The following is a 24,914-nucleotide window of genomic DNA, read 5'->3' as shown; positions in this document are numbered from 1 at the left end:
ATAAGATACTAGCAAATCGAATTCAATGGCATATAAAAAGAATTATTCACCATGATCAAGTGGGATTCATTCCTGGGATGCAGGGCTGGTTCAACATTCGCAAATCAATCAATGTGATACATCACATTAACAAAAAAAAAGAGAAGAACCATATGATCCTGTCAATCGATGCAGAAAAGGCCTTTGACAAAATCCAGCACCCTTTCTTAATAAAAGCCCTTGAGAAAGTCGGGATAGAAGGAACATACTTAAAGATCATAAAAGCCATTTATGAAAAGCCCACAGCTAACATCATCCTCAACGGGGAAAAACTGAGAGCTTTTTCCCTGAGATTAGGAACACGACAAGGATGCCCACTCTCACCGCTGCTGTTTAACATAGTGCTGGAAGTTCTAGCATCAGCAATCAGACAACAAAAGGAAATCAAAGGCATCAAAATTGGCAAAGATGAAGTCAAGCTTTCGCTTTTTGCAGATGACATGATATTATACATGGAAAATCCGATAGACTCCACCAAAAGTCTACTAGAACTGATACAGGAATTCAGCAAAGTTGCAGGATACAAAATCAATGTACAGAAATCAGTTGCATTCTTATACACTAACAATGAAGCAACAGAAAGACAAATAAAGAAACTGATCCCATTCACAGTTGCACCAAGAAGCATAAAATACCTAGGAATAAATCTAACCAAAGATGTAAAGGATCTGTATGCTGAAAACTATAGAAAGCTTATGAAGGAAATTGAAGAAGATTTAAAGAAATGGAAAGACATTCCCTGCTCATGGATTGGAAAAATAAATATTGTCAAAATGTCAATACTACCCAAAGCTATCTACACATTCAATGCAATCCCAATCAAAATTGCACCAGCATTCTTCTCGAAACTAGAACAAGCAATCCTAAAATTCATATGGAACCACAAAAGGCCCCGAATAGCCAAAGGAATTTTGAAGAAGAAGACCAAAGCAGGAGGCATCACAATCCCAGACTTTAGCCTCTACTACAAAGCTGTCATCATCAAGACAGCATGGTATTGGCACAAAAACAGACACATAGACCAATGGAATAGAATAGAAACCCCAGAACTAGACCCACAAACGTATGGCCAACTCATCTTTGACAAAGCAGGAAAGAACATCCAATGGAAAAAAGACAGCCTCTTTAACAAATGGTGCTGGGAGAACTGGACAGCAACATGCAGAAGGTTGAAACTAGACCACTTTCTCACACCATTCACAAAAATAAACTCAAAATGGATAAAGGACCTAAATGTGAGACAGGAAACCATCAAAACCTTAGAGGAGAAAGCAGGAAAAGACCTCTCTGACCTCAGCCGTAGCAATCTCTTACTCGACACATCCCCAAAGGCAAGGGAATTAAAAGCAAAAGTGAATTACTGGGACCTTATGAAGATAAAAAGCTTCTGCACAGCAAAGGAAACAACCAACAAAACTAAAAGGCAACCAACGGAATGGGAAAAGATATTCGCAAATGACATATCGGACAAAGGGCTAGTATCCAAAATCTATTAAGAGCTCACCAAACTCCACACCCGAAAAACAAATAACCCAGTGAAGAAATGGGCAGAAAACATGAATAGACACTTCTCTAAAGAAGACATCCGGATGGCCAACAGGCACATGAAAAGATGTTCAGCGTCGCTCCTAATCAGGGAAATACAAATCAAACCACACTCAGATATAACCTCACGCCAGTCAGAGTGGCCAAAATGAACAAATCAGGAGACTATAGATGCTGGAGAGGATGTGGAGAAACGGGAACCCTCTTGCACTGTTGGTGGGAATGCAAACTGGTGCAGCCGCTCTGGAAAGCAGTGTGGAGGTTCCTCAGAAAATTAAAAATAGACCTACCCTATGACCCAGCAATAGCACTGCTAGGAATTTATCCAAGGGATACAGGAGGACTGATGCATAGGGCCACTTGTACCCCAATGTTCATAGCAGCACTCTCAACAATAGCCAAATTATGGAAAGAGCCTAAATGTCCATCAACTGATGAATGGATAAAGAAATTGTGGTTTATATACACAACGGAGTACTACGTGGCAATGAGAAAAAATGAAATATGGCCTTTTGTAGCAACGTGGATGGAACTGGAGAGTGTGATGCTAAGTGAAATAAGTCATACAGAGAAAGACAGATACCATATGGTTTCACTCTTATGTGGACCCTGAGAAATTAACAGGAACCCATGGGGGAGGGGAAGGAAAAAAAAAAAGAGGTTAGAGTGGGAGAGAGCCAAAGCATAAGAGACTCTTAAAAACTGAGAACAAACTGAGGGTTGATGGGGGGTGGGAGGGAGGAGAGGGTGGGTGATGGGTATTGAGGAGGGCACCTTTTGGGATGAGCACTGGGTTTTGTATGGAAACCAATTTGTCAATAAATTTCATATTAAAAAAAAAAAAGTTCTTTAGCCACCCTTGCCACAGGTGACTTCTTGTTGGTTGATTTTTTTTTTTCCTGAAAATCCCTTGCCTGTACTGTGTTGCCTGATCTTTCCTTCTTACCCTCAGTTTCCTCTCTGTGCTCCTTCTCAAATTCATGCTAGTTTCTTATCCAGTCAGCTATCCTATAAGTTACCTCTTTGGCTAGCTCCATACCATATAGGCTATTACAGCCTACCCCATATTCAAAATCAAATCTTCCTATTATTATTTAGGTTAGGCTAGGCTACACACTTACACTGAAGTATCAAGTAACCACAAAATACCAGTGGCTTACCACATAAAGATTTCCATCTTGTTCACTAAAGGTCTGCTTTGGGTTATCAAGGCAACTCTCCTCTATGCAGTGACCTGGGATTCCACCCTGTAGTATTATCCTAAAGCTTTACTTCTGGAATAGTGGTTTTTGAATCACTTTTATAGGAAGGTAAAGGGAGAGGGTGTCAAACCAGTTGATCTTTTAAAAATTTGTGTTAATAGATTTCAGTTATGTAAACAATCATCAGTTCAGTTTTGCTTCAATTGTATCCCTGCTCACCATACCTACTCTTACTGGACGATTTTGAAAATGATCCCAGAAATTTCCTCTATAAATGTTTAAGTATGTACCTTTAAAAGACATGGATTCTTTCTAAAAGCATCATCAAAATACCATTTTCACATCTAAAAGATGACACAATTTCTTAATATTATCAAATAAGCACTCAGCCTCACCAGCCCTTAGGTATTTTAGCCAGAAAGAGACACATTACACACATTATTGGCCAGAACTAGTCACATGGCTCTAACTAAAGCTGGGAAGTCAGTTTTTTGTGTACCCAGGAAAAGCATTACGAAGCAGGACTTGGTGAACACAACCTAACATTAGATAAGTTTTACTGAGCTCACTTTGCTTCTTTTTAAGCATTTCTTTCTTCCCTTGTGTTTATCAGTAAAGGTTCTCAGGCATATTGAGAAATGCTACTGTCATTAACTACTCAAACATGACATCTCAGAATTTTGGGACAGACACACAGATCTACTTTGTTTACTTAATTCATAAGTATTCCATTCTGATTCCTGCCCATACGTTTCATAAAGGTCCAATTTAAGTGTTAACCTCTTTTGGAGAAAGGTTTTCCTGACCTAAAACTGGCAGTGAACTTTCACTCCCTTAATTGTTTAAACATAGTAGTTATTGGTACTAGATTGCGAATTATTTCAGTCATCGTGCTTTCTTTTTGCAGTCAAATGCTCTACCACTGAGCTATACCCCTGTGGTGCTTTCTTTTTGAAGCACAGCCAGGATCTGATCCCTAAGTGAGTGGGTGCCCTGCCTGGTGATTTTGCAGCATGAAGTATCTGCACATGCTGCATAAGTGTAGATCGAGTAGGTCAAGAGAAGGGTGAGCCACAGGTGATATGGTGATATGGTTCAGGGTGAGCCTAGACTATAAAGGGATGTAGGTCTTAAGGTCAAGAGGAACAGCCACTTATTTGCAGAAATTTTATCACTAAGTTAGGTGGGAGGGTGTGCTAATCGACAAACCTATCTCCTGCTCAGCTTTTCTTATATTCCTGGGGGTGACAGCGGCACCGATGGCATACTTTTTATGCCATCTGTCATAGACTCTGGGTCTAGAGTTCTTTCTTGTCCAGCAAGAAAGTGGGACACAAGATTAAAATGCGAGAGATGGCTAATGTCCAGGAGAAGACAAGAGCCCCTATTAAGGGTCCTTGCTCCATTTTTATTAGGATCAGAAGACTTACAAACATGGTGATGGACGTGCACAAAAAGACAATGAAACTGTGAACATTAACTCATGGGCGTGAGGGAAAGGGGGTTTTGAAAACATGCCCTTTCAGGGATTTGGGTTAAAACAAAACAAAATCCTGGCTCTGGAGGAAAGTTGTTTATAGCAGATGTGAGGCACCACCTCTGTTTACCTAAACTGGTCTAGAAAGGCAGAGCTATCTCAGGGTCAACAAGGCACCTTTCTTTTGCTAATGAGCTTGGCTCTGGGCAACTTTGCTGGCAGTGGTCTATAGCCCTATTTACCTGTTTACCTAATTTGGTCCTTCCTTCCTGTAAAAGCAGCTTCCTGCTACAGTACTAAATTGGGGGGCGTTTCCTCCCTGAATACCTAATCTTATTTACCTCACAGACTTCTGTTCTATATTGGGGCCTTTGCCCCACCCTCTCTGTGCCTTTGTACCTAATCTTGTTTACTCAAACTTGGGTGTGAGCATCCTATGGCTTTCTAATTCCTTATACTTGTTAATCCATAGGTGCAAGCCCAGGGAATTCCTAAACTTATTCCCCTCAGACATCAAAATTTCTTAGCATATTTATTGGCCTTAGCTGATTGAAATAATTTAGCTGACCTGGCCCCCAACTAAATCCTCTGTCCCTAATGGGAAGAAGGACTGCTGCTGCCTGTGATGCACTTAGCAGTGAGACAGGAGGGACACTTGTCGAGGTACCCTCTGAAGCAGCAGCATCCACCTGACAGTCCCTGCTGCTGCATCAGAGTTTTGATAGGAATTTACAATTCCATGTCTCATTCCTTGTCCAGTTTTTTAATCTTAAAGTTTAGTATCTACAGAAGTCTGTACAGTCATAGGCTTCCTTGAGAGTTTCTGAACTGATGCAGTGGAATGAGAAGTGGGACTTTCTAGTTAATTTAAGCATAGTTTCATCCAAAAGAAGATGTAAACTCTATATAGAGAAGATTTCTCTATATCATGCATGTTGTTCTTCAACAGTTAGCTAGTCACTTTTTTTCCTAATTAAGAAAGGTTTAGCTCTCATATGTCCAAAGTCCTGTATCTCTCTTATCCTGTATCTTCTCTCTTATCCCAGCAGGAATTTCTATAGGAGCAAGCGCTAGAACAGAAGTTTTCACCAAAAACAAAGGAAGTAAGTAGAGACAAAAGCAATACAACAAGACCGAGAAACAAAAAGCCAGGATATTGATTTGGGGACTCTTGACAGTGGAAGGAGGTGCCAGCCAACTACTGAGAGTAAGTATAGGGTCAGTAACCCTGAACTCAAAAGATGAGAACCATGGTGTGTGTGAATGGACAGTGATGGAGGGTGGGGTTGAAGGCTGTAGTGATTTTCTGGAACAAGCTCTGGTGTTCCTGGTTTGACTTTATGAGATGGAAGGAACTTGATTAGTGGATGGGATGGCCAGGTGTGAAAACTAGGTGGAACAGACACTGTGCACTCTGCAACCTTTGTTTATCTCTGGTTTGGATGTTCTCTAAATCTGCCAACTCATGTTTTTTTTATTTTTATTTTTTTTCAACGTTTTTTATTTATTTTTGGGACAGAGAGAGAGCATGAACGGGGGAGGGGCAGAGAGAGAGGGAGACACAGAATCAGAAACAGGATCCAGGCTCTGAGCCATCAGCCCAGAGCCCGACGTGGGACTCGAACTCACGGACCGCGAGATCGTGACCTGGCCGAAGTCGGACGCCCAACCGACTGCGCCACCCAGGCGCCCCCCAACTCATGTTTTGTTCGGCTCACTCTCGGTGGGAGGTTTGGGTTTTATTTATACTTTTGTTGTGATAAATAACTTAGAATTTAAGATCCACCTGAAAATGAAGGTGTTTCCTCCATGAGCCAGCAAAATGGTGCTATGACACTTCCCAAGTATGACCATCTAGTAGCATGTCCTGGCCAGAGCCACTCAATTTGTTCTGTTCCACTCTCTGGCCACTGTAGGGTAGAGAGTGGTTCTCCCAGGCCTTGGCTGGGCATCAAGGACACCAGGAGAACATGTTAAAAGTACCAGTTCTGGCTGCTGTGCCCATGAGATTCTGATTTAGTACACTGAGTGGATTCAAATTTGGGAACTGATATCATAGATTTGCATGTAACTTGTTCTGTCAGAGTAGTGGCATTATATTTCTGTGAATATTAATCTTTAGAAACTGGGTAATTAGCACTTAACTATACAATCTGAGATTGTAAACAAACTAACAAAAAGCCCAAGCTAATTATGATTCTCCAAAAAATTGGAGCCTGCAGTAGACAACATAAGCTGGCAGTTTTCAAGGCAGACTAAATGTTGTGTAAATGGTAGCCAATCTCCACCTCCTAGTACTTGAAAGAGAGAAGAAGTGATACATTGTATGCTTCATCAACGATGTTCTGCCTTTATAATGTTTAACATCTTGGCTTCCATATCCACATAAATGGATAAAATTGGACCCGTAGGGAAAGACATAAAGAATCCTTATTAGCATCATATTATTTTCCTGAGAAGATTAAATGGATTTACTTAAGTGACAGATATATTTCTGCTTATAGAGAAATGTAAGAAAAAGCATGTGATACTTTTTAGGAAAACAATAGGATATGAAATGACAGAAAAGACTATTTAAGACAGAATTCATCATTGTTCCTTCTCTTTCTCCTGACTTTTCAATTTCTATCAATATCACAGAGACTCAAACCCTCAGATTTTATTTGTTACTGCCTTACAGGCTTTACTTTAGAGTGAACCACCACCCATAAGACAATTCTGGCTCCCACTGATTTTTGTAAGGCCCCCAAAATTGTTTTTACATTTTTTAAATGGTTGGAAAAAAAAACTCTAAAGATGAATGATATTTCATGACATGTGAAAACTATATGACATTCAAGTGCTAGTATCTAGAAATGAAGTTTTGTTGGAATGCAGCCAACCGCATTCATTTACATATTATCTCTGGCTGCTTTTATAGTAACAGAACCCAGTAGTTACACAGAAGCATGTGACCCACAATGCCTAAAACACTTAATCTCTGGCCCTTGACAGAAAAAGTTTATCTTAGTAGATTATAAGCTTCTTGAGCCCAGGAACTATATCTTTCTAATACCTTTATCCTAAGAAACCACTAACACAGTGCTTAGCACAGAGTAAATTCTCCATAGAAGTTTGAAGAAATATGCGTTTAAAAAATGATGTACAAAGTGAGCTGCTCTTTTTTCCCTGAAGCAGCTAACCCAGGGACTTTACTCAGGAGGGTCTCAATATTTGGTTTTTTTAAATTGAAATTTAACTATTCTCTCTCTTGTTGAAATCCGTGGTTCTCAAACTCCACCGTGTATCAAAACCATCTGGAGGACATGACAGAACACAGCTTTCTGGGATATATGGTTGGCTTAGTTGGTTAAGCATCCAACTTTTGATTTCAGTTCAGGTCATGATCTCACAGTTCGTGAGTTCAAGCCCGCATCAGGCTCTGCACTGATAGCACAGAGCCTGCTTTGCATTCTCTCTCTCTCTCTCTCTCTCTCTCTCTCTCTCTCCCCCCCCCCTCTCTCTCTGCCCCTCCCCCCCTCTTAAAAATAAATAAACATTAACAAAACAAAACACAGATTTCTGTGGCCCCATCCTAAGAGTCTCTGATTTAGTAGGTCTGGGGCAGGACCTGAGAACTTTCATTTCTAGAATGTTCCCAGGTTCCCAAATGGGGTGAACATCAGAATCATCCAAGGAAGTGTGTTAGAAATACATATTTCTAAGTCTCATTCCAGAAATTCTGATTTAGTACGTCTGGGTTTGGGCCCAGGAATCTGCTCAACAAGGCATCCAAGGCATATATAACAAGGTGTCCAACTGTTTCTGGGATTTCTGGGGGTCACCCCTTTTGGTATCCACAGTGATAACATCCTCTGAGGTGTGAGTACTGTTTGATATTCATATAGTTAGTGCTTTTTTTCATAGACTAATAGATTGATGGGTTTAGAAGAGATCATCTAGTTTGCTAGTTTGGTATCCAAAACTCAAATGACACCAGAGTTGGGTGAAGTATTTGCTTTTTTTTTTTTTTTTTTAAAATCTCATACCTGGGAATGAAAAGATACAGTATGAAGTAGGGTAAAGAGGAGAGCTTATCGATCTGTGTTGTCTCTGGGAATGGTGTCTGGGGAGGTTGCTGTGGAGCTGACAAAATTTGCCTTTGGATAATGGCCCTACAGTTGGAGAAATACTGTTCCAGTCTAACTGCTGGGCTTTTACTTCATGGAGGAAACTACATAAGCCTACATGTTAATATTTCCATTAAATTCTCAGTTGCTGAAAAACCGATTAAGTTAAGAGAAAATCCTTTTCTTCATAAATTAGGACATAATGACAAAAATAATTTTTATAATGACAAAATTGCTAGGCTCCAGTGAACATTATGTAAAGCTTTTAATTTACAATTTTATTTCTGGCTGTGTGATGCTCTAACAAATTTTCAGCAGTCATCTATTAACTGAGCTGTTAGAAGAAATGGTACCCTCATTGTAAGCTTGTGTCAGCTCTGATATAGTCACATAGAAACTCAAGTTCACCTGGGCTGCACTGCTAAACAGTCTGGCTCTCAGGCACAGTGCTTCCATGAAAGCAATATTTGACACAACATATTCCCCTGTCCATTCTCCACATTAATAAAGGAGCTGAAATGAGAGGCCATGTGTTGTAGCCGAGAATTGGGTTTGGAGCCAGACAACCTACTCTCACGTGGGAGTCGACTGTGTACTTAGAGTGACCTTGAGGGAGTCATAACAACCACTCTATGCTATTCCTCCACTGTAAGATTAAAGGGGTTTTGTTGGTAGCAGATGATTCTTATATGAAAGTGTTCATGAGCCACAAAGCATCCTACCCACTTACGGCATTGTTAATGTGATTGCTAACGTGTTTGTTAACAGATAAACAAGACTCTTGTCTAGAAGTCCGGAAACATGTGCCTAGTGCATATAGTATGCAATCTGTACATGTTTATTGAATGAAACTGAATGAAATGACAAAGAAAATTTATTGGTTTAAAATAAATATGTTAAATGCTTTATAGAGAACTAGACTAGAGGTAAGAAATGAACCAAGTGTGTGTTTTGCAGAACGTCACATTTGCTTTTTTGCAGGTATGTGCTTTAGATTTTGTTAGCAGTCTTAGATGTAGAAATTTACTTTATTAAATTTATTCTGTTAATAAGATAACTGTATTAATACTGTATTAGAAAATTCACTGAGTCTTAATGGCATTTCGAATCCACTTTAGATTTATTCAGGGTGAGAAAAACCCTGATTCAAACTGTGTTGTTGTTCAATACAAAGTAAGAAAGAATCTCACATAGCTTTTTTTATATATTGATATCTCTTTATTGTTACTTTTTTGATTTAAATATAGTTGACATATAATGTTATATTAGTTCCAGGTGTAAAACCTAGTGATTGAAGCGGTTTATACATTATGCTGTGTTCATATGTATTGATACTTCTGTTGCCTGTAAAGGGGACTGCATTCTCATTCATTTCTCACTGGTTCATTTCAGATAGTTACTATTCAAAAGAAGCAGACCTTCAACATGTGCCCTCAGCTAGATGCCTCAACAACTAGAAGCATAGCAGATGCTTTTATAGAAATGTAGAAATTTGTATGGTGGCTTCAGCAAGAGCAAAAAGTACAGACTTAATGTATTTCCGTATTTGTAGGTATTATTTTAATATAGGGTTAATCCAAACCCATTGAGCCCATGTTTATTTATTTAAAGAGCTAGATGCTGAGAAAATAATAATCCATGAGACACAACCCTGGCCCAGGAGCTTCTGCTGGGAAGACAGACAAGTGAACAGGCAGTTATTGGGTGGTATGTACGTCTGGGTGGGGCTGTGGGAGCACAGAGAGGCACCCACCTGGTCTAGCAGCCTGTGACAGGGCAGGTTTGTCAGAGGATGTGACATCCTCACTGGGACCTGAAGGGTCAGCGGGGGCTGGAGTTCAGCAGCTTGTAAGAGTTGGTCCCAGAAGGTGAAGTGAGTTGATGGGCACTGCTTTCAGGACCTGGACACCAGAGAGAGAGCTGTGAAGACTGTAGTGATAAGTGTGTGAGGACAGGAGAAAAGGAGAGGGGGCCGCCCTCATGACCATGCTCCAGCCTCAGTCCAGAACAGGCCCAGTAAGCCCATGAGCAGAGAGAGCAGGGGAACCACGTGCACAGGGTGAAGCAGGGTGGCCATGAAAGAGGCCCGTGGCCAAGATAGGAGTACTACCCCTCTCCTATCAACTGATGGGAACTGCATGTGGTTTCCCACCACTATACCCTTGATCTGGGCTCTGGCCCTGTTCCAAATCAGTCAAACCTCAGTTTCATGCCACTTTGCTTCAATGAACTCTTTGTCGCACACTCTCAGAATTTGCTCCCAACACTCAGTAGGTACCGTGGTCTGTGCTGTTGGTCTTGATGCCTGCTTCATAGTATTATAATCTGTCTTGACTCCACTGGAACTTGAGCTATGATTGTCACCCTTCTCAAGGTGACACGGTTGCAGATCTATCACCATTTGACTCTTACGCAGTCACTAGGACACTAAATCTACCACTGTTTTCCAGGTTTACCTTTGGGTGTCTGTTGGTTTAAGTTATCAGAACAAAAATTCTCAAATATATAAGGTGCTACTTTTCTTTTATCTTTTCTTCCAGCAGTAAAATTGAACAAAAAGTAATCGTTGTTGGTTACTGCATGATATATGATAACATCAGAGTGGGCTGGGTAGATGTGATGCCAGCAGCTGGTATGAGGACTCCCATAGTGAAGCTAATGGGAACTCCCAGGGAGAAAAGGATGGAAATGAAATCCCATGTTTTTAAGAAGGGATATCCCCAGCCTAACTGACATTGTGATTTGTTATCCATATTAGACAGATTTTAGAACCTGTAGGCTACAGTCAGCACCATAACCCATGTCTTCTTGCTCTTGAAGTGACTCAGACTCCTGAGATAATCAGGAAAACGACTCCTCTAACTCACACACACATCATCTACTTGGCTAGAAATATAAGAGTTGGGGGTCCCAGGAGCTCATCTAGTCAAGTCTGCCATACTGTCTGAAGCAGATGCTCTCACTGCAATATCCTTGCACAGCAAGTTTCTTTCCATAATTCCTTAATTGCCATGATTCCAGACTTGCCAATAAGCAAACATATTCTCTTCGCCCACACTCTATTCTATAAACTTGAATTTCCTTCCCGAATGCTCTGTTCTGTCAGTGTATACTACCACTGTCCAGCCAACTAAGCCAGAAACAGGAGTCACATCTTGGACAAGTCCCCCTCCTTTCTTGTATGTTAGTATCTGAATCCTGGTTTTGTTTTCTTTTGTTTTGTTTTGCTTTGTTTCTTTGAAGCAGCTGTTCTCCTCTTCCTTTTTTTCTGTTATCACTGTCTATCTCCACCAAGAGCATTATTTTGTTCTCTATTGGTAAATTTCACACAAGATCGATGTTTCTGTATCATTGATTTTGTCAGATCTCTCCTGTTCAAATCTTCTCCAGAGAAAACTGCAAAATAAGTTTTGCTGTATACCTGGAATTTAAGGATCTCTACAGCTTGCAACAAATGGCAACCTCTTCAAACTGATTTCGTAATTATTGCTACTATATGGTACACAGTCTTTACTGTGTTTTTAAAAATTTTTTAATGTTTTTTATTTTTTGAGAGATGGAGAGAGACAGAGGGCAAGCAGGGGAGGGGTAGAGAGAGAGGGAGACACAGAATCCAAAGCAAGCTTCAGGCTCTTAGCTGTCAGCACAGAGCCTGATGCAGAGCTTGAACTCACCAATGCAAGATCACGACATGAAGTTGGACACTTGACCGACGGAGCCACCCAGGCGCCTTTGTACCGTGTTTTTACCATCCTCAGAAAAATGTCACATTTGTTCATAATGTTAAGGCTTTCTGATTCAGTGGCCTCTGCCAGACTGGTTCTTTTCCCATCATTCCAACTATCTAAATTCTGGCTAGAAAAGATACATCTTCCCATATTCTTCCCTTATTCATTAATGTCTTATTTCTTGAACTCCTTTGACACTTGGTGTTGGTGGCCCATACACCATTCCACCTTGCAATGTGAGTGGGAATGTGTGTGTGGCTATTAGTTGGAGTATAAGCAGATAGGCGACAGGTTCTACACATCCAGTGAAGTAAGTTGTGGTTCTGTTGAGAAGAGTTGTGCTAATAGTAACTTTCTTTGGATGGTCCTGGAGAAGGTAGGTGACAAAAGAGTAAGACGGTGATACCTGCCTAGACCTATTATAGCTGGTGCCAGGTCAGACCAAAGGCCCTTTGAAGCATCAGTGCTAACTCAGAAATGTTGAGGGCAAAAATAGGGGACAGACTTGGCAAGGAGGTCAGATCACCAGTATCTGGCAAGTAGAACAGAAGGAGTTAGGGCAGGGTGAAGTGCCACATGCTGGTCTTAAATGTGTTTAAATTGAAACTAGTGTCCTTGATAAAGCCAAATGATGTTCTTCCCCAAGGCGGAGGCAAGTCCTATGAAACAGACTAAGCCACTATAACATTATATAAATGGAGTTTTTGAGTAAAAGAATCAGAGGGATCATTTGGCTTTGAACACTAATGTTCTGATATAAGACAAACACTTGCTGCTTTTTTAAAAAAATTTCATATGTACCTTCCCCATGCTGAGGAAGTATTTTGGACTCCTGTTACTTCTCAGAAAATGTTCCTCAAAGACAAAAGAACAGAGCTCTGATCATCTTTTTGAATTTAAGGCATCCTGGGATTAAAAATTTTTTTCTTGATTAAAATAGTTTGAATACAAAGGGCTATACAATTTAATTAAGTGCCAGTTGATGGATGCCAATTTCCCTACAGTCTTATCTCCCCTTTCCCAGTCATATATTTTTGTTATGAATTCCTTTACTCTTTCCTGATTAACCAACAAAAATGCATGACTAAATTGTTTAAGCTTAATTCTTGGCTTATTTGTGTTTTATATTCTATTTTGTTGGCAAGATATTTTAATGTCTTTCCTCCCACTAGCAGAATTTATGGCAGAAAAATTGCTTTAGCTTTAAAAAAGAGACCTGGCAGGGCAGGAATTTTCGGCTGATCACTTGGTTTCTGAAATTTTAGCAGAAATAAACAAGATGATTAGTTTGAAATGTAATTCATAGTCAATGAGTTTAAAAAAAAATACTTGAGTTGCTGATTACAGCTAGCTCAAATAGACCCCCTAAAATGTAATTTACTTTTGGAATGATTCCAAATGGATTCTTTCTGCTTAAATTTGCAAAATTTCCCAATGCTGTGTCAATATTTCAAATAGTACTTAAAAAGTTTATTAGTAGCATTGATCTGACTTTAATCATCTGGCCTGAATGTTGGTGGTATCTTGAATTTTATGAGCGCAATATACATGAATTGAAAAGAGACATTGGTTTGGATAAATGCATAGCCCTGATTTTCCCCCATGCACTTTCACTGTTGCCCTTTTTCTTCTAATGTTTTTCTTTTTTCTTTTTGAAAATTTTTATTATGGATAATTTCAAATTTACAGACACAAGAGAAGAAAGCAAAGTAAAGCTCTAACTATGCAACACTCAGCTTCAAGCATCATGAGCTGTGCCAATCTTGTCTCATTCATCTCCTACCTACTTTTCTTTTCCCTGTGCTGATTTTTTTAAAGCAAATTCTGGATGTGCAAGTCATTTCATGTGTAAATATTTTAGCATGATATCTAAATTATGATTCTTTTAAAAAATAACTTTAATACCATTATCACATCTAAAAAAATCGAGATTGCTTCCTTCATCAAATATCCAACTCAAATTCCCTGTTTTATCTCATATAGATTTTAGAGTCCATATATTCATTTCAAATCAGGGTCTGAATGAGGTCCATCCATATATTATAATTGCTCAGCATGTAACTTAAATTTCTTTTGAGTATGGGTTTCTTATTCTTTTTTTCCCCTTCTAATACATTTTTTGGAGAAACTAGTCATTTATTTTTCTAGATTGTCCTATAATATAGATTTTCCGGGTTGTATTCATTCCCATGTTTTTACTTGGCATCTTGCTCTGTCTTTTGTATTTGTTGAATAATCTGGTCACTGCATGATCTGTCCATGCCTGACTATTCAGTGTCATCTCACACAAGCATTCTGTACTCATCCAGAATTTGCCCACCTCTACCTAGAATGGTCTGACTGCTCAGCTCAAATGTTGTTTTCTTAGGAAAGCCTTATCTAAGGCAGGAACCTATCACGTGCTCTTCTAGCACTTTTTTCTTCATAGCAATTATCTTTATAACATATTTGTTTGTATGTATATTATTTAATACATGTTTAAAAAACTGTCTTTTTTTGCACACCATTGAATAGTCAGCACCTAATATAGCAACCAATCCGTGAAAATGTGTCAAAAAATGATGAATTTGATGATTAACTAAAATGAATTCTATACTATGCACTACTCAGCTTCAAGCATCATGAACTCATGGCCAATCTTGTCTCATTCATTTCCTGCCTACTTTCTCCTTTCCCCTACACTGAATTCTTTTGAAGCAAATTCTAGACATGGAAGTCATTTCATGTGTGAATATTTTATATCCCCCCTTGCTTCTTGAATATTACTTAATACAAATGAGGTGACCACAAGTTGTGTTCCAGTTATTCTTTATCTTGGTCCTACCTCCTAGTCTTCCACATGTGGCTACTTTTCACACCTACTATCGTGTAATACTGCAGACAGCTGGTCAGTATTCCTCTAGGGGAGACTATAAAGGACATGTGGAATTTAGTCACATTTCTTTTGGTGGTCGTGATGGTCTTGGGAGCCTGTATTGCTTAGGGAGCTTTAAGGGAAATTTTCTCAAAATGCAAATGAATTCTTTATTTAAAAGGAGATGGTTATACTTATATATTAGTGTGCTTGGGGTGCCATGACAGAATACCACACACTGGGTGGGTTAAGTAATAGAAATTTATTTTCTTACAGTCTTGGAGGCTGGAAGTGCAAGATCAAGGTGCTGGGAAAGTTGGCTTCTGACACCTGTCTTTCTGGCTTGCCAACAGCTGCCTTCTCACTATGTCCTCACGTAGCTTTTCCTTTGTGCACTTGAAAAGAGAGAGAGATACCTTTCTGGTGTCTCTTCCTCTTCCCAGAAGGATATCAGTTCTGTTGGATTAGGTCCCCACCTCACCTTTTTTCTGTTTTTGTTTTTTTGAGACAGAAAGAGAGAGAGAATGAGTGGAGGAGGGACAGGGGGTGGGGGGGGGCAGAGGATCTGAAGCAGACTCTATGCTGACAGCAGAGCCCAATGCAAAGCTCGAATTCATGACCTGTGAGATCATGACCTGAGCTGAAGTCAGACATTTATTTAACCGACTGAACCACACAGGTGCCGCAAACCTCCACCCTTTTACCTCATTTAACCTTAGTTACCTCCTAAAAGGCCCCATTTCCAAATACAGTACAGTCATTAAACATTTGATTTAATATAATGGTTAATAACAATTTTAAGTACTAAAAATAAAGTTTAAAACATACAAAAAGGGTAAAAGCAGAGCTACATTTAGAACTAAGATTTGAATACAAAATGTAATATGTATTTCTGAAAATCTTTGTAAAGTACTTAAAACATACTTACGTAACTGTGACATCTTAGATCAATTTATAAGTGGGCCTTAGAAAAATGATGTGAAAAACCACTCTCACATACCAATTAGTGACCCAAAGCTCAAATTTTATGAACTACAACCATGTCATATCAAATGCATGTATGCCCCTTCTCATCAATGCCCCATATTCCTTTCATTGTTTTATTTCTTCTACAGTATTTATTTTCTAAAATACCATGTAGTTTGCTTATTTTGTTTGTCTGCCTACTTCAACTAGAATGTTTAATGATCCATGAGGTCAGGGTTTGTGTCTGTTCTGTTTGCTGTAGAATCTCTGGCTTCCAGAGCAATAGTTATTACAAGATGGGCACTTAATATACATTGGCTAAATAAGTAAATAAATTAGTAGTAAGTCAATTATTCTGTCCAATTGGATTTTAATAGTCAGGTTTTTAAAAAATTATAAATTAAATATTACTTATAATGCAATGCACCAGAATCACCTGGAGGGCTTGTTTTAGGGCTTATTGAACTCCATCTCCAAATTCTGGACTCTGTAGATCTAATGTGAGAATCTGCATTTCTAATGTTTTGTTACTGGTGCTGTTACTGGTGGTAGAGGAAACATTCTTTGAAAAAACACTAACTTACAAAGACCAAAATTCAATAGCGTCATGAAATTTGGGGGAGGGATATGAATTATTAGCATTTGGCCCTAACTCATGGTATAGTACATCTGCTACGTTGTAATTAACTTGCAGAAGCACATGTAGTGGAACACTGGATTGGTGTGTCGGTAAGTGATTTTCTTGACTCCTTCGCAACAAATTAAAGAGAGTGCTGACTCCCCATAGGCTGTCATCTCACTCACGTATTTTAAATATGGACCTTCATGATGGCAGTAGATTCACAGAAGGCAAATCTTGGCTGTCCCCAGAGTGTCTTTGTTAATGTGATGAATGAATGGAAATTTCCCTTTGGAAGGCTGTTCAGGCTTTTCTTTTGGTAGAATGTATTTAAAAGTATTTGTAATGTAGCATGAAAAAAAAATAGCATTCCAGTTATTGAGATAGTAGGATTTAGCTCTTCTCTGATACTTTTCATCTTGAAAATTCTTTGCAAACATTAACTAATGCCTCAGGCAATCCTTGGAGGCAATTTATACTCTATATTTTGTTCTTTTAAAGGTTGGAGACAGAAGTTTGGCTTCTATTTCATGTTTTTGTGGCCTGGCCTCTCTGCTTTTTGGTCTGTTTATGCACTGGTAGAGAGTTGGAAATCAGCCCTTAAAAATCAGATTCTCCTGCTACTCAGCAACCTCTTGAGGCCTGTTGTTTCCTGCCTCACTTGTTATTTCTAACCATCCTATTTTTCATGTGCAATGATTAGTTACTAAGGCAATGATCTTAAGGACTCTGACTCTGTTTATCATCCAGTAGGGAGTGAACTTATAGGAAAACAGAGGTTTTGCTTTTATAGACATTCTTTTGTGTTAAAAAAAACAAATATTATGCTGAGTGAAATAAGTCAGTCAGAGAAGGACAGATATCATATGTTTTCACTCATATGTGGATCTTGAGAAACTTAACAGAAGACCATGGGGGAAGGGAGGGGGAAAAATAGTTACAAACAGAGAGGGAGGGAAGCAAACCACAAGAGACTCTTAAATACAGAGAACAAACTGAAGGTGGACGGGGGAGGGGGGAGAGAAAACAGGTGATGGGCATTGAGGAGGGTGCTTGTTGGGATGAGCACTGGGTGTTGAATGTAAGCCAATTTGACAATAATTTATATTAAAACAAACAAACAATGAATGAGATGTATACAGAATTCTCAGCAAAATAAGCACAACTCTGTTGGCCTAGAAATGTTTTCATTAATGTGCTCACTGTATTCAATAAGTATTGTGTTAAATTTATCTCATAACTCTTCCTATATTCTTAAATTTTGAGGGGATAGGAAGCCTATTATCAGAAAGTATATTTTTTATTGGATAAGAAAGCATATACACAAAATCCAGAGGCTCAGAGAAAATATTTCTTTCATTCTTAAGTATACCACGCCACCTTGACCAGTAAGGAGAGGGCAGGTGCTCTTTCTAGTCTTTCTTCTTCCTTCATCATTGAATATTTGTTGAGTGCCTAGTACAGACTAGGTACCTGTCTAGTTCTGGAATTAGAGCAGAGAACAAAACAAAGGTTCTGGTCTCATGGACTTAGATTTTAGTAGAGGGGAATAATTAATAAATAAAATTGTGTGTCTGTATTAGAATTAAGTGTTGATAATGGCGCTTGGGTGGCTCAGTCAGTTGAGTGTATGGCTCTTGATTTCAGCTCAGTACATGACTTTGAGGTTCATGAGATGGAGCCCCACATTGGGCTCTGTGCTGACAGCATGGAGCCTGCTTGTGATGCTCACTCTCTCTCTCTCTCTCTCTCTCTTTGCCCCTTCCCTGCTTGCATATGCATGTGTATTTTCTCTCAATATAAATAAATTAAGAATAAATAAATAAAATTGAATTAATTATTGATAAATACTGTGTAGACATTAAGACAAGAGCTTTCAAGTAAGATGACACATGGTACAAGTCCAGAAGGCACCAGGGGAATGAGCCACTTAGAGTATTGAGGGAAAAGCATTCTAGGCAGAGGAAAATTAGGCACCAGTATCCTGAGGAGGGAGCATGGCTGATAATTCAGGACCAATAGGGAAGCAATGGGCTGCAGTACAATGAGTCAGGAGTACAGTGGTACCAACTGAAATCAGAGAGATACAGGAGTATACAGAGAGTTACAAACAAATCATGTCTCCTCATTAAAAAAATGTTTATTCTGAGAGAGAGAATATGCATGTGCACATGAGCCAGGGCGGGTGGGGTGCAGAGAGAGAGAGAGAGAGAATCTCAAGTAGGCTCCATCCTGACAGCACAGGGGCCAAATGCGGGGCTCGATCTCACAAACCATGAGATCATGACCTGAGCCAAAATCAAGAGTCAGATAGTTAATTGATTGATCCACCCAGGTTCCCTGAGTCTCCTCATTAAAAAAAATTTTTCATAAACTAGTTAGAGGGTTAGGTTAGGTAGGAGACCCAATGAATAGATATTTAAAGTTTATAAGATATTGTCCAGAATTGGGTAAAAGCCCTAAGATATGTTACCTAGGTTTTCCTCTAGAAAAATTGCAGATTGAATATATGGATTGTTTGAAATTTATGCTTTTTCGTAGCATTAGAAATTCAAGACCTCAAGCTTAGCTTCTTATTTATCTCAAAAGAACTCAGGTTTCATCTCTAAGTGTTGTGCCCCTTAAAGAGAATCACAGTGAGAATTTGTGTGTAGAACTTGGTTCATTCTGTGCCTTTCTATCATATTCTCCTCCTACTCCTATTATACCTGCACTAAGACTGAATTTCAACATATATTACATCATGCAAACAATCATTTAAGAATTTAACATTTAATTCAGTCCTCTGTTAGCATTAAATTTTTAAATGAACTAATTTGTTGTTGACCATTATGATTAGAATAATCACCCCATTGGAATGTAAGTACAGTAGAGATAAAGGGAATTAAAACTGAAGGCTGATTCTTTCTTCTATGAATAGTTAATGTTATACCCCAGGAGGACCATCATCTGAAAATGTACTTGGGTTTCCTTTATGACTCTTGCACATTTAAGCTGGACTAAGAATGTTGGTTTGCAATAAATAGTGGCATAAATCAGGAAAATAACCAGTCTAATTTTGATTGGCAGAATCAATGTCATTGGATCTATTTTTTATAGTTCTCAATTTCCTATGTCTTCTAATGTGGTTTCCCTGCATAACAAAAAACATCATTGAATTTTATTTATGAGTAATTTATTTGGTTATTGGTTTTTCATTACTTTCTCACAAGGTGCCTTGAGGTTTGGGGTTATTTTTATTATGTATTTTACAATCATATGGCCTACTTACAAGGGGAGAATGTTGAGTGGGGTTGAGGGTACCGGAGATCTGACTTGCCTAAAAATGACAATGATATATCTTTTCATCATCTTGTGAAGCAATGGAACCCCCACTGGAAGGGTGGGTGATTTGAAGGCTTTTTTTCTCCAGTTGAGGTGACCTTATCCATCCATCCATCCATCCATCCATCCATCCATCCATCCATCCATCCAAACCCTCCCTTGAGCTCACTTTTCCCTTCAACTACCATCTCATTTATAAATTCCCTTTTCATAGAAAAAAGTCATAATTATTGTATACACACATTGCCTTTATACCTCTTTTATTTCTTGAATGCTTTCTAGGTAGTCTTCTGTTTTTACTATACCATGAAGGTAATTCTTACTGAGGTGATCAAGAATCACAATTTCAAAGTTCTCACCCTCATCTTGACCTTTCAACTCATTAAACTCTCTTCATTTTTTTCTTCCTCCATGAAATACTTCCTTCAGTTTGTCCTCACTCTTCGTTTAGATTTCCTTTGGCTTCATCTTTTCTCAGTCACCTCCTCATTTCCCTTCTAAATTTTATAATACTCCAAGGCTGATCCATAGATTTCTTCTAGCCTATGAATTGTCTTCTTTATCTTATCTTTATAGTGATCTCATCTAGTCTCTTGGCTTTAAGTACCATCTGGATAGTGCAACCTCAACATTTAGGTCTTCTGCTTGGACTTCTCCAAACTTCAAACTCATATTAAATTGTCTAAATTATATCTCCTACTGGGTATAAAAATATGCATCTCAAGTTTAATGTGTCTAAACTGGACTTCTGATTCCCACCACCCCAACCTATACTTCCTGAAATCTTTCCCATCTAGTAATCACTAAGCCCACTGTTCCAGTTTTTCAGACAAAAATCTTAGATTGCCATAGATTCCTCTTTCTCTTACAGAATACATTTAATCCATCATAAAGCCTGTTGACTTTTTCCTTAAAATACATTCAATCTTTTAACCTCTACCACTACCATTCTAGTTCCAGTCACTATCATTACCTGAGACAGTTTTCTAATGTGGTTGTCCCTTTTACATTTCCATAGCAACATGAGGGTTCCAGTTTCCTAATCAATATTTGCTCTTATCACTCATTTTCATTTTAGCCAATTTAGTAGGCATGAAGTGGTATCTCATGGTGACTTTAATTTTCATTTTCATTATAATTAATGATGTTGAGCAGGTTGACCCATCATATTTAATTGCAACTCATCCCATGATACCCTCCAGGTATTCTTTATCTGTTCAATCTCTAATTTTTTTCATAGCACTTATTACCTTCTGACATGATGCATAATTTATTTATATTTACTGCTTATTACCTCCTTCCCTGATAATCTCCCTTCCCAACTAGAATGTTAGCGTGGAATCTTCCCCCATTTTGCTTGTCAATGTAGCCCAAAGAACCTAGAATAAAACCAGTATTTATTTTGTATTAGATGCATATTGCTTGAGCAAATGAATGATCAATAGCCTTGGATTACTAGGAGTACCACTGCTGAGAATGGGATAGTTTCCAAGACTCACACAAAATAAGTGAAGTGGAAGCTTCCTGTCCATTATTTCCCTTCATCATCCCTGTGCCACTTGTACTTTCTGTGTCTCTCATAGGCAGGGACCAGGTGTCTGAGTAGCATGACTAGTCACAGTTAGCAGCTACATATATAGCTATATATACTGCACTATATGGGGATTCTCACTTGGAGAACATGATGGACATGAAAAATTACTGTGAAAGTAACAAAGTATTCAAGTGAAACACAATAGCTTTCATGGTAGTGAGATACACACACACACACACACACACACACACAGGGCAATACCTTTGCAAGAAAAATCAGTGGTAAAGTAGGAGACAAAATACTAGATATTATGCTGAATGTGGCAAATAAAAATGGAATAAGACCTACTACCTGCCTTGAGGAGCTTGGCTTCCCTACTTCCATTTCATTCACTCCACCAGGGATATGATGTAAACATGTCACTCCCATGTCAAGAACTCATCATGGTCTCTTTGTTCTCCATTAAGTCTATATTCCTTAGTGGAGCATTCAGGCTCCTTCACAGACTGGCTCCAGCCATCTTTCTTTCTAGTTTCAGTTCTTGTTTTTTCCCCTTATCCAACTCCGAGCAACACAAGAATCAAAGTTCCAGGTTATGGGCTCTTTCCGACACAGAATACTCATTTCATATCTACTTGCCTTTTCTCCTGCTCCATTTGCATAAAAATTTCCCAAGCCCCCCACTATACATTTCCACATACACAACATGCACACAGCACCTTTCCACAGTTAATAAAATCCTCCTTGTTGTTTCAAGACTTGATACTTTTGGGGCAACATTCTTCCATGATTTAAGCAGAATGAATTTCTTCCCTTCCTATACAATTATGATACTTAATACAGTCTTATTTTGATTTTGGTTTTGTTTATGCTTGTTTCCATCAAATATGAAGTCTGAGACCAGAGGTTGGGTCATATTCATGTTTTTGCCCAATATTCCCCCCTCCTGTTGCCTATTGTAATTGTTTACTGAACATTGAAACAGAATAAAACGAATAATAAATAGACTCCTCTTTCCTTGTACTTAGAATATAATGAATAGATTTTTTTTAACGTTTATTTATTAATCAGAGACAGAGAGAGACAGAGCATGAGCATGGGAGGGGCAAAGAAAGGAGGAGACACAGAATCCGAAGCAGGCTCCAGGCTCCGAGCTGTCAGCACAGAGCCTGACGTGGGGCTCGAACTCACAAACCGTGAGATCATGACCTGAGTTGTTGTCGGACGCTTAACCGACTGAGCCACCCAGGCGCCCCTGAATAGATTTTTAAAAACGTAACTAAAATGATAATCAAATGCATTTTGACATAAAGTTATTTGCATCATAGGTACATTTTCACAAATGCAATTATAGTAGATTAATTTTAAATCTCAAAAGCAAAAATGAAAGAGAAAAATCACAACTTAATAGTGTGGATACAATTCACACTATTGCTCTCACTGACTGCGGTCCCAGGAAATAAGAGATAGGGATTGGTTCTTCTCTTTGTCAGTTCCAGATCCAGCTCCTGTGAGTCCTCTTGGTGTGAGCATCTTGCTGTGGTGAACAGGATTCTAGTGTTAAAAGATATGCATTGTTCATACAACGTGGCCTCTGAGAAGAAGCCAACTACTTTATTTGGTACAGCCCCTAGATCTGGAGGGAGATGCATCTTTGGGGATGGCATGTCCTTCTTCACCATCAAGCCTTTAATAGGGTCTGAAGAGTATTTTAACTCTACATGATTTTGCTTCATTTGTTGCCTTTTAGACCCGATTCCCACATGAGGTATTACTCCACAGTAATCTGTCAGCACTGTGGTACTAAGTACCGGTCATATTTCTAATAGAGTAGCTATACTTATGGTCTTTCTAACTTAAAAATGTAATGGAGAAAGTAGATGATTCCAAGTAGAGCTGCAAAGATAGTTAACATTTGTGGAAGATGAATATCTAAGAAAGATTTAATCATTGTACTTGCTCTTGTTGTGACAAAGAAGGTAGATAGATGCCCTAATACAGGTCTCTAAACGAAAAGTGATTTCTCGCATGGAAAATGGTGGCCAGCTGTTCTTCTCCGCAGAGTACACAACAGCAGAGAATGTTTAAAATGTAGCATGAGGGATTTATCTCAGATACAGAAAGATTTTCTGTTTGTCAGACACTGAGATGACTTCTTGAGAGAAGTTATAGAATCTCTGAATGTGGAAACTTTTCTTTTTAACCTCATTCTGTCTGGAATAGTTCATACCCACATTTTTCATAGTATGTTCTAGTATTTTATGGGCTGTTAAGGGAAGTTACTCAAATAAAGATTCTGTTATCAAATGCATTTCAGAAACACTAGGTTTAACAAAGTTAAAAAAGAAAAAGCTCTACTGAAGGGCTTTATGACATTTGCTTTATACTTTGTGAATTTCTGGTTAGAGTTAGGGACATGTAGTAAAACTTCTTTCTAAACTTTATTTAATCATATATAACCCATTTTTTTAAGAGGCTTTTTAAAGGATTGGTGTTCTGTGTTACTTTCTGGGAGATATGTTGACCCACATATTTGAAGTGGACTTTCACATAATGTTGAAAAAATTCTCACTTGCCACATTCCTACTTTTGAAAACAATAACAAAGTTATCCACGGAGATATCTCTTTTTAAAAACCACCTAAATATGGATTCCTTTGGAATAATTTCTTTTACAGTTTTAGATGTCCAGTGAGCCATAGTGGAGTGAAAACAATGAGTGTTCAGAAGCAGAAACAGACTTATGGAATCTTACTCCTCATTCTGGTTTCTGAGCACATTATTTGTGCTAATGTAGAGGCAGAGGCTATAAATGTGCACGTTAGGTTTTGCTGTAGTGAGGATTGCAGCTCCAAACATTTCTAATGAAATGAGAGGTGAGTATATCCATAAGATAGTATAATTTGGGGAGGACAATTTCACCTAGAATAGCTAGCTTACTCACTACTACATTACATGACATCTTACCCATGGAAAGCAAAACTATCACCCTACATAACTCTTCACTACTTACACTTGCTCTAGTAAGTTCTCAGGGTCTTGAGTGAATCTTTTGGGAGCTACATAAACATAACTGGACAGATGTACGGGAGAGAAGTTATCTCCACATCTACTTAACTGTTAATCTGAAATGAGGCAAAACATATATAGAAGAAACAGTGAGGGAAGGGACATACAGAACAAGGTGACATATTGTCTGGATGGTAATATACTTTGATATTGTATTGAATGTGTGTGGGATTAAATGATCTATAATGTACACTCTTAGAGGTGGTTAGTTAGCACTTGAAGTGCTTCAAGAAGCACTTGAAGATCCCCCATTAGGGATGTAAGTTACTCTTGGTTCTCCAGAAAAACTGTGTGTGTGTGTGTGTTTGTGTGTGTGTGAAAGAGAGATTTATTTTAAGGAATTGACTCATGGTGGTCATGGGGGTGGGCAAGTTTGAAATTTGTGGGACAGACCAGAACCTTGAACAGGCAGGATTTCTATGTTGGAGTCTTGAGGAAGAATTACTTCT

The 24,914-nt window shown here is 38.7% G+C and overlaps 1 long non-coding RNA gene across 4 annotated transcripts in view; it reads left to right on the top strand.

Annotated features, from left to right (window-relative positions):
• LOC109501512 overlaps window positions 1-24,914 on the top strand; it is a 308,946-nt gene that overhangs the window by 127,070 nt on the left and 156,962 nt on the right. For 3 of the 4 annotated variants that reach the window (XR_006600624.1, XR_006600621.1, XR_002744117.2), the window contains exon 4: window positions 5,313-5,470. This is a non-coding gene — a long non-coding RNA (uncharacterized LOC109501512). Of the gene's footprint in view, window positions 1-5,309; window positions 5,471-24,914 lie in introns of all 4 variants that reach the window. The other variant, XR_006600622.1, reaches the window with a different exon arrangement.

Source organism: Felis catus, chromosome B4, assembly GCF_018350175.1.
Source record: "Felis catus isolate Fca126 chromosome B4, F.catus_Fca126_mat1.0, whole genome shotgun sequence".
Taxonomy (NCBI): Eukaryota; Metazoa; Chordata; class Mammalia; order Carnivora; family Felidae; genus Felis; species Felis catus.
The sequence above is the reverse complement of the archived record's forward strand: the minus strand, read 5'-3'. Positions and strand labels throughout refer to the sequence as shown.